Source organism: Desmodus rotundus, chromosome 3, assembly GCF_022682495.2.
Source record: "Desmodus rotundus isolate HL8 chromosome 3, HLdesRot8A.1, whole genome shotgun sequence".
Classification (NCBI taxonomy): domain Eukaryota; kingdom Metazoa; phylum Chordata; class Mammalia; order Chiroptera; family Phyllostomidae; genus Desmodus; species Desmodus rotundus.
Window position 1 is genome coordinate 92,345,010 of NC_071389.1, and position 7,562 is coordinate 92,352,571.

At 41.6% G+C, this 7,562-nt stretch overlaps 1 pseudogene; it reads right to left on the minus strand.

Annotated features, from left to right (window-relative positions):
* Positions 1–404: 404 nt before the first annotated feature.
* LOC112297576 (alpha-ketoglutarate dehydrogenase component 4 pseudogene) lies at positions 405–716 on the minus strand (annotated as a pseudogene).
* Between the last annotated feature and the right edge of the window lie 6,846 nt (positions 717–7,562).

Consider the following 7,562-nt stretch of genomic DNA (forward strand, 5'->3'; position numbering starts at 1 on the left):
TGAGGGGGAATGCAGACAACTGTAATTGAACAACAATAAAGTGATTTTTTTTTAAAAGGTGAAATTTTGGGAGACCTATTATGATTTACTATACATTGTGTACTTTTAATAGTTCAATACTGGTAATACTTGTTAATCAAGAGTAAATTAATAGGTTAACACTTTAAAATACATACTTTAATAGTATATAGTATATAAAAAATTAGGTAAGCTTGTGGAGAAGCTGACCAAGATACCTAAATTATGAGATATAAGTGTCCATCTAAATTTTCTATATAGTTTTTTTGTTTACAGAATATTTGTTAAAGTTGTTTAATGTATAATTTCTCATTTGCTATTTTGGAAGTCCTTTATTGTAAAGATAATTCTTTTGTCTGATGACAAACAGCAGCCAGTGTCAATGATTATTCTGGACCTCCACGCTGGATAAATTTGATTTCTTCTTGAGATACAGGTTTCCTTCTATATTTCTGAGGTAATGTTTTTATTATTTCTGCAGTGTCTCTTGGACCCTGATGCATCAGTCAATCTGGTGGTTTACTTCCCTCAAAATGCTGTGAAATTGAAGAAGAGTGAGATGGTAGTACTGCTGATCTCAAAACTTCTGATACATTTGGTTTAGAATGGTCTCTTCTGTTAGGGAACCTTACTAATGGAATATTTGGCTTGGCTACCTGAGCAACCCTGCTAGCAGACATCATCTTACTGTCCATCATGGCTGCTGAGAAGGGGCAGCTTCCGGGGCTCTAGCAAGCTGCAGCAATCACTGGAGTCTGGGGCAACAGGGGATGGGCCCTACCTGTGACCTTAGTTTAGTTCTTTTTCTGAAGTTTTGTCCTTTGCTTTCCTTTGGGACATTTTTCTTCATTTCCTCACTTTGGCTGTCTTCCCATGTTTGCTTCAATGTATTATATCTGCTGTGCCCCCTAGACTTGTCAAGGTTGCTTTATGTAGTTGGTGTCCTGTGGGGTCCAGTAGCGCAGTCTTCCTAGTCACCAGAGCTGTTGCTCCAGGTGTGTCCCTTGTGTGGATTGCGTGCACCCTCCTGATGTAATTAAGCTTTGATTGCTCTTGGCATGACAGTGGGTGAGGTTAACCTGCTGTGGGGACTGACATGACTACAACAGGCAAGTCGTAGTATGGGGGCTTACCCCACAAAGTTGGACTTCCTCTAGTGGTGCTTTGGTTCCTACTGAGTCTATCCTTTTAATGTATAATTTGTGGAGCTAATTGGGTAGTGCTCTGGTATGGTCTGAAGCTGGTCACTGGGTGCATTGGTTCTGGGGCGTCTTAGGAGAGACTCCAGTGCAGGACCAGTTCAGCTGCTGCATGTGCCTGGCCTGGGCCACCTGTTAGGAGCTACAAAGTAAACTGTGATGGGGACTTTGCTGGACTTGGAGGCACCTGGGGGATACTATGCTGTGAACTGAGGCCAGCTGCCATTACTTCCCGGCTAGGGGAGGCTTAGCAAGTGGTACAGGGCATTCCAAGGCCAACCACAGCTTGTCTGGGGTTTGTGGCTATTTCAGCAATTTTAAGAAAGTCCACATTAGGAGCTGAGGTTATCAATTTTTGAGTAACAGTGTTGAAAGAGGCCCAGCCTTTGTGTGAGCTGGGTGATGTAGGGCCTCAGAGAATTACCAGGGTGGGGTGAGTTTGATGGAGACTCAGATATGGCATCTACCTGAGCCTGATGTCTCTCTGAGTGGTGGGCTGGCTCGTTGAAGTGCCTGTAGACACTTTAGTCTGAGAGCCAGCTTCCCTACCTGCCATCTCCCTGAAGCAAGATAATTCAGTTCCTCTCCATATGTCCCCGGCCCTTTTCAAGCTGCTGACCCATCGCTGGAGCTCCGAGTGAGTACATCCATCAGCAAGTAAGTCCATGTGCAGGCTGTTTAAGCAGAATGCTGGGACTTTAGCAGCCCTCTATTTTACCCAGATAAAATCCTTGCTGATTTTCACAGCCAGATGTGAGAACTCCTCTTTCTGGCACTAGGGGTCCAGGCTGTGGAGCCTGGTGGGCTGGGATTCCTCACTTGTCAGGGGGTCCTCTGCAGCTAAGATGTCCCTCTCAATTCTTAACTGTCACATCAGAGTGTGGAAACAGACTATTTTACATCTGCACCCCTCCAAGCAGTTTTGACTTGGCTTCTTTTTTTTTCTTTCTTTTTTTTAAATTTATTTTTTATTGTTATTCAATTACAGTTGTATGCCTTTTCTCCCCTTCCCTCCCCCCCACCCCATCTGAACCCACCTCCCTCCCCCACCCCCACCATCCCCCCCGATTTTGTCCATGTGTCCTTTATAATAGTTCCTGCAATCCCCTCTTCCCATTGTCCCCACCCCCCCCCCCATTGTTGTAGGAGTCCTGTTCAGCTAGTCCACAGGTGGCTCTCAAGGGTGGTTGTTCATTAATTTAGTTGTCATTTTGATGTAGTTGTGAGGGGAGGTGAGACCTGCATTTGCTTACTCCACTATCTTGACTGCAGGCAAATCCCTGAAAGCTTATTTTACACATGATATGTTACAAAGCAATGAGAGTAATTCAGTAATATTTTCCTATTCCTCATATGCCTGGGCCCAACTGACAGAAAACCAAGAACCCATTAATTGCCCCTAGTGTCTGCCCTTCACCTTACAGCCAATTAGTGACTAGGCTGAAGGACACTGCATTAGTGCTAGCAAGAAAGACTGTACTTCCAGTGACCTTCCCTTTTTTAAATGCAAAAGGACATACTCCCAGCTAGAGCTTTAGCATGCTAATAAGACATGTAATGCATGAAGAAGCATGTAGTTAAATTCTACAAGTGCCCAAAGCGTTCTCCTCCATCTGTTTAGATGTCATTTTTCCTGCCTAAGCTTCTTTAAAATTCTCTGGAGACTGTTCAAGGAGCAGCTGGTTTCCTTTCCCTTTGCAGGGCTGGCATCCCTTGTGTACACGTAAATCTTCTTTCTCTATATCAGTTTCTGGTGATATTTTGATTTCTATCTTGGGACCTCACAAGGTCCCTGGGCATTTTAGTGGTAAAATACTTACTTTCCATATGGAAAGGCCTGGACTGGCTTTCCAGCAAGTATCCCAGACTCTGTATCAGTGTCTGGTGATCTCTTCTGATTTCTATCCTAGGTGATTAAAAAAAAAGCCCAGGGTACTAGCATAGTTCAAGGACACTCATTGAATGTCCTCAACTTCTTTTTCTTTTTTTCTTCTCTAATTTTTTTTGTTATTCAAGTACAGTTCTCTGACTTTTTCCCCCATCCCAGCCTAACCCCCAGCCCTCCCCACATCCCTCCCATTTCCACCACCTCATCCCACCCCCGTTATTGTCCATGTGTCCTTTATAATTGTTCCTACAAACCCTTCACCCTTTTCCCCTGAAATTTCCTCCCCTCTCCCCTCTGATCACTCTCGGCCTTTTCTCAATTTCAGTGTCTTTGGTTATAGTTTGCTTCCTTGTTTGTTTTGTTGGTTAGGGTCCTATTAAAGATGAGATCATATGGTATTTATCTTTCACCGCCTGGCTTATTTCGCTTAGCATAATGCTATGCAGCAGAAATAAAGAAGGAGCTCCTACCCTTTGTGACAGCATGGATGGAACTAGAAAGTTCTCAACTTCTTGATCGGTAAAGAAATCATACATGGCCCATGGGAATTTTGGAACGATGATGAAATTCAGTCTTTTTCACAGATTTTGTATTTGATTTTCTTTTCATTTTTCTTCTTCCTTTTCTTTGCCCCTTCCTTCTTCCTGTAACCCCCCCCCATGACTATGCCTCATTGCCACTGCCCATTGTCCTCCCCAAGTCACAGACACACATACACTTAAGCGGTTCTCCCTGTAGTGGACAACTGCTAGGTTTTGTGTTTGTTGCTGCTGGTGTTATTGTTTTGCTGGTCAGTGTCTGTACTCCCTTTATTGGTTACACTTAAGCATTCATCTTAGTAAGAGGCAAGGTGCTGTGCTCATCACCCTGAAACGGCCCTCACAACCTGTGCTATGCTAGGTATGGGCCAGACTTGGTCAACTGGATGGCTTGTGTGGGACTCAATATTGAGAAGGAAATTAAAACATGCAAAGCCCATTGGAAACTCTACAAAAGTGGCTCATGATGGAGCCAGTACTTTGGATGGGCCTTGGGCATGTCCTTAGCCACTGAGATGATCCTGCTTCTGCCTATTTTACAAGCCTGATTCTTGGCATTCCCGATGTTTCTGTAACTACTTTCCAATAAATTCTATTCTTGTTTTTCTTTTACTACATGTCCAGAATCCATTCTCTTATTAGTCATCAAGAATTCTGACCACTATACAGGGGTCCAGAGAGTCTCCAATTTTCTCCATTTCTCAGTTTGCTATAAAAATAATTTGGTAAAGAGTTGTTATTGTTTGTTGTAAGAATCCAGAAAATGCATATTCAATATAGGTAGGGGTCATACTCCTTTTGAGTTGGAAAGGCAGACCTGCTCTAGGTTGGCAGGTTAGTGGTACTGCTAAAGCCACAGAAGCTGGGGGTTACTGCTTACTAATGTGCGCATTTAGGCAGTTGGGCTGTTTTCTGTCTGAAGGTCCCAGCTTTTTTTTGATGGCTCCCCCCTGTGCAGAGGTATGGACAAGAGAAGTGAGCAAGGGTCCCTGTTCTGATCCCACAGATGGGACTGTCTTCTACCTCAGTCCCAGTAAGTCCATTTGCACCTGCATTCAGTTCTATAAAAAGAGACTACCTTGTAATTTGCAATGAAAACATCATAGCTAAAATTGTTTTTTCTTCCAGGCATAGTTGTTAGAATTCTTACAGGTAGGTTTGTTACTCAAATGTGGTTTATCTTTCTGTCGTGGAGCTTGTTAGGCTTGATACTTCTGCCTCTTTATGTAATCTGTTTTTCTTTATGCTGTCATTTAATTTCTTAGCCCACACGAGTTGTAGCATAGAGCATAATAGTAAGTGTGTGTCTGCCCATTGGTGGGCACATGCATGCAGTTGTGCTAATACCTGTGTGTACAAATGTCATCAGTTCATGGGTCCACCTGAGCCTGCCAGGTTCTGCCATGGCTCCCACTGGAACATCTAAGCTTTGGAGTTTAAAGGGATCTTTCTTTCCTAGTCTCTCTATAAGGGGCTCCAAAAAGAAGCATCCTTCTTCGCTTAGTTGTATTTTTTCTGGAGCTTTGAAGTGTTCTGTCATTTGGGCCATTTTTTTTTTTTTTTTTTTTTTTTTTGGTCTTGGCGCCTCTGTTACTTTAAGGGGCGGAGCCTTAGGTGTTCACCAGGGCGGGGTAATGCTGGTCACAGCATGCTGTGACGCTGTACAAAAAAAAAAAAAAAAAAAAAAGAAGCATCCTTCTTATATAAGAGCTAAGGGGACCTCATCCACACCTCCACGCTGACTTCCCCACTTGTCTTCTTTCACATAGTTTCCAGTGCTCACTTGTTAAAAAATGGTAAATTTCTGAATAGAGTATGAGTCTATGTGATAACTCATTCGGAAGTTTTGATTCTAGTCCACACTTTTATATTAAACATTCAACATGTACTAGTACACTGAAAAAGAGGAAATTTTTAATATTTGATTAACATATATGTCTAATTTTCAAGGAAGGCACAGGAAGGGAAAATCAACAGATTAAAATTAAAATGATTGGTTTGATCCTTTAAAGTGATTCTTTCCTCTTATAGACAGGTTATGAGGATCCAAAATCAGTAAAATTCTACAACTTTGGGTTTTTTAATTGGACAGAATCAGCAGGTGAGGATACTTTTGTACATTTCTGACTTCCTGGCAAGCTGCAGGATAAGCTGTGGTGTGTGGTCACCATAGATACTATTGGTCAGCCCTGTATTGTAGGCATGCTCTTGGCTGCTTTGGAGAGGTCCTAGCCTTGCAGGTTCCCCTCGTACCTCCCTGTGTCCCTAATTTATGTTGGCTTCTCTACCTATCCAAAGCAAGCCCAGAAAATTCTTCCAATATGCTCAGTATCCTGAACTTGGCAAATTCAGTAGTATAGCGCTGCCACTACTTGGTGACTTTGAATGAGCCACTTGATTTTTCAGGTACCACCTCTACATTTATAAATGTGGTGATTGATTTGAGTGATGTCTCAGATTTCTCAGATCCCTTACATTCTATATGACATAGTTTCCACTTTGGACTGAGGGTGAATGGGGGTTGTGAAGCCTTGGAATTCATTTCCATTACAATTCCATTAGGTGGCATGGGGTATATGCATGGCCCTGAAGCTGTTGAACTTCAACAGGTAAATACTTGACTCTTGGGTGGCAGCTGAAGCATGTTTACACTTGATTTATAACATGAAATCTCCCAAGTACTTCACACCCACCAGAGGCAGTGCTCACCTTGCCTGAATCTGAGGCAGTGATTCAAAGGAACCCCTGGGAGGAAAGGTTTGCTTACCTCCCTGTTTTGGAATTTACCTCTACAAGACATTTGAAAGCAGGACTATTTGGGTTTGTTTGCTAAAATGATAAATCTACAAATACCTGTGTAATGCATACTAGTAAACCTAGGTAAATCTCTTTCTAGATATTTCCAAAGGATTCAGTGCTGAAAACTTGTTAATATGACATATTTTTAAAGGGGAAAAGGAATAATTTCAACAATGTTGAGTGAATCCCAACTCCTTAAGAGGAGTTCTCATGGTCATCATTCTTTCTATAACTATCTGCTTTCTGAGTGTGTCTACACTCCCCACTTAGGCCAAGCCTGTGGATTTCCATATGGAGGAATGCTACCTCATGTCTTTATGGAATGACTGCCTCTTGTCTCTCTATACCAGGTGGGAGAATGTCAGTCTACTTCTATTAATAAAGCAGAAAGAAAAAAAGTGAACACAGGAATTTACTTATGGCTAGGTTTTAAATTGAACAAACCCACTGCTCCAGAAAGGATGGTGAAAAAAAGAGATGTTTAAAAAAATCAATGTTTACTTCCTATGATAATAAAAGAATAGTAAGTTACAAGAAAACTTCTTGAAAATACTCTTTCCTCATCTAACACAATGGAGCATATAATATAATATTGGCCCAAAACCATTGGAGCCAGAATAAAGACAGATCCAGTATCAAATAGATACAGAAAGTCTTGGGGGAAGGAATTTCAACAGGTATTGAAAATCGAGGAGTACACTTTGAGAAGTCCATTCATGTTATCAATTTCTAAATTTACTGTATGTTGTGGTTTGCCCAAGAAAATTCCAGTTTGCCCAATATTCCAGTTTAATTACTAATAGCACCTCATTCACCCATAATTTTGGTTGATAAATTACCATCCTCTCTCTTTTACAAGACTACAGATATTTTGTTTATTTGGTTTTTTTTTCATTTTTTTCAATACTTGTCTCCAATTCTTTATGTCTCTCCCAAGTTAGTTTTACTCAAGCACCACTGTTACCATACCACTCTAATGCTTTACATTTAGCTACAGAGTGAAGTTTCAATCCTTAGATGGCCCTAAACAGCCATCACTGAGATATTTACTGAGTTCTTACTGTTTGCATAATGCTGTGTTCTGTACAAGACTCTCATCTTGTGAACCTGCCTTAGAAG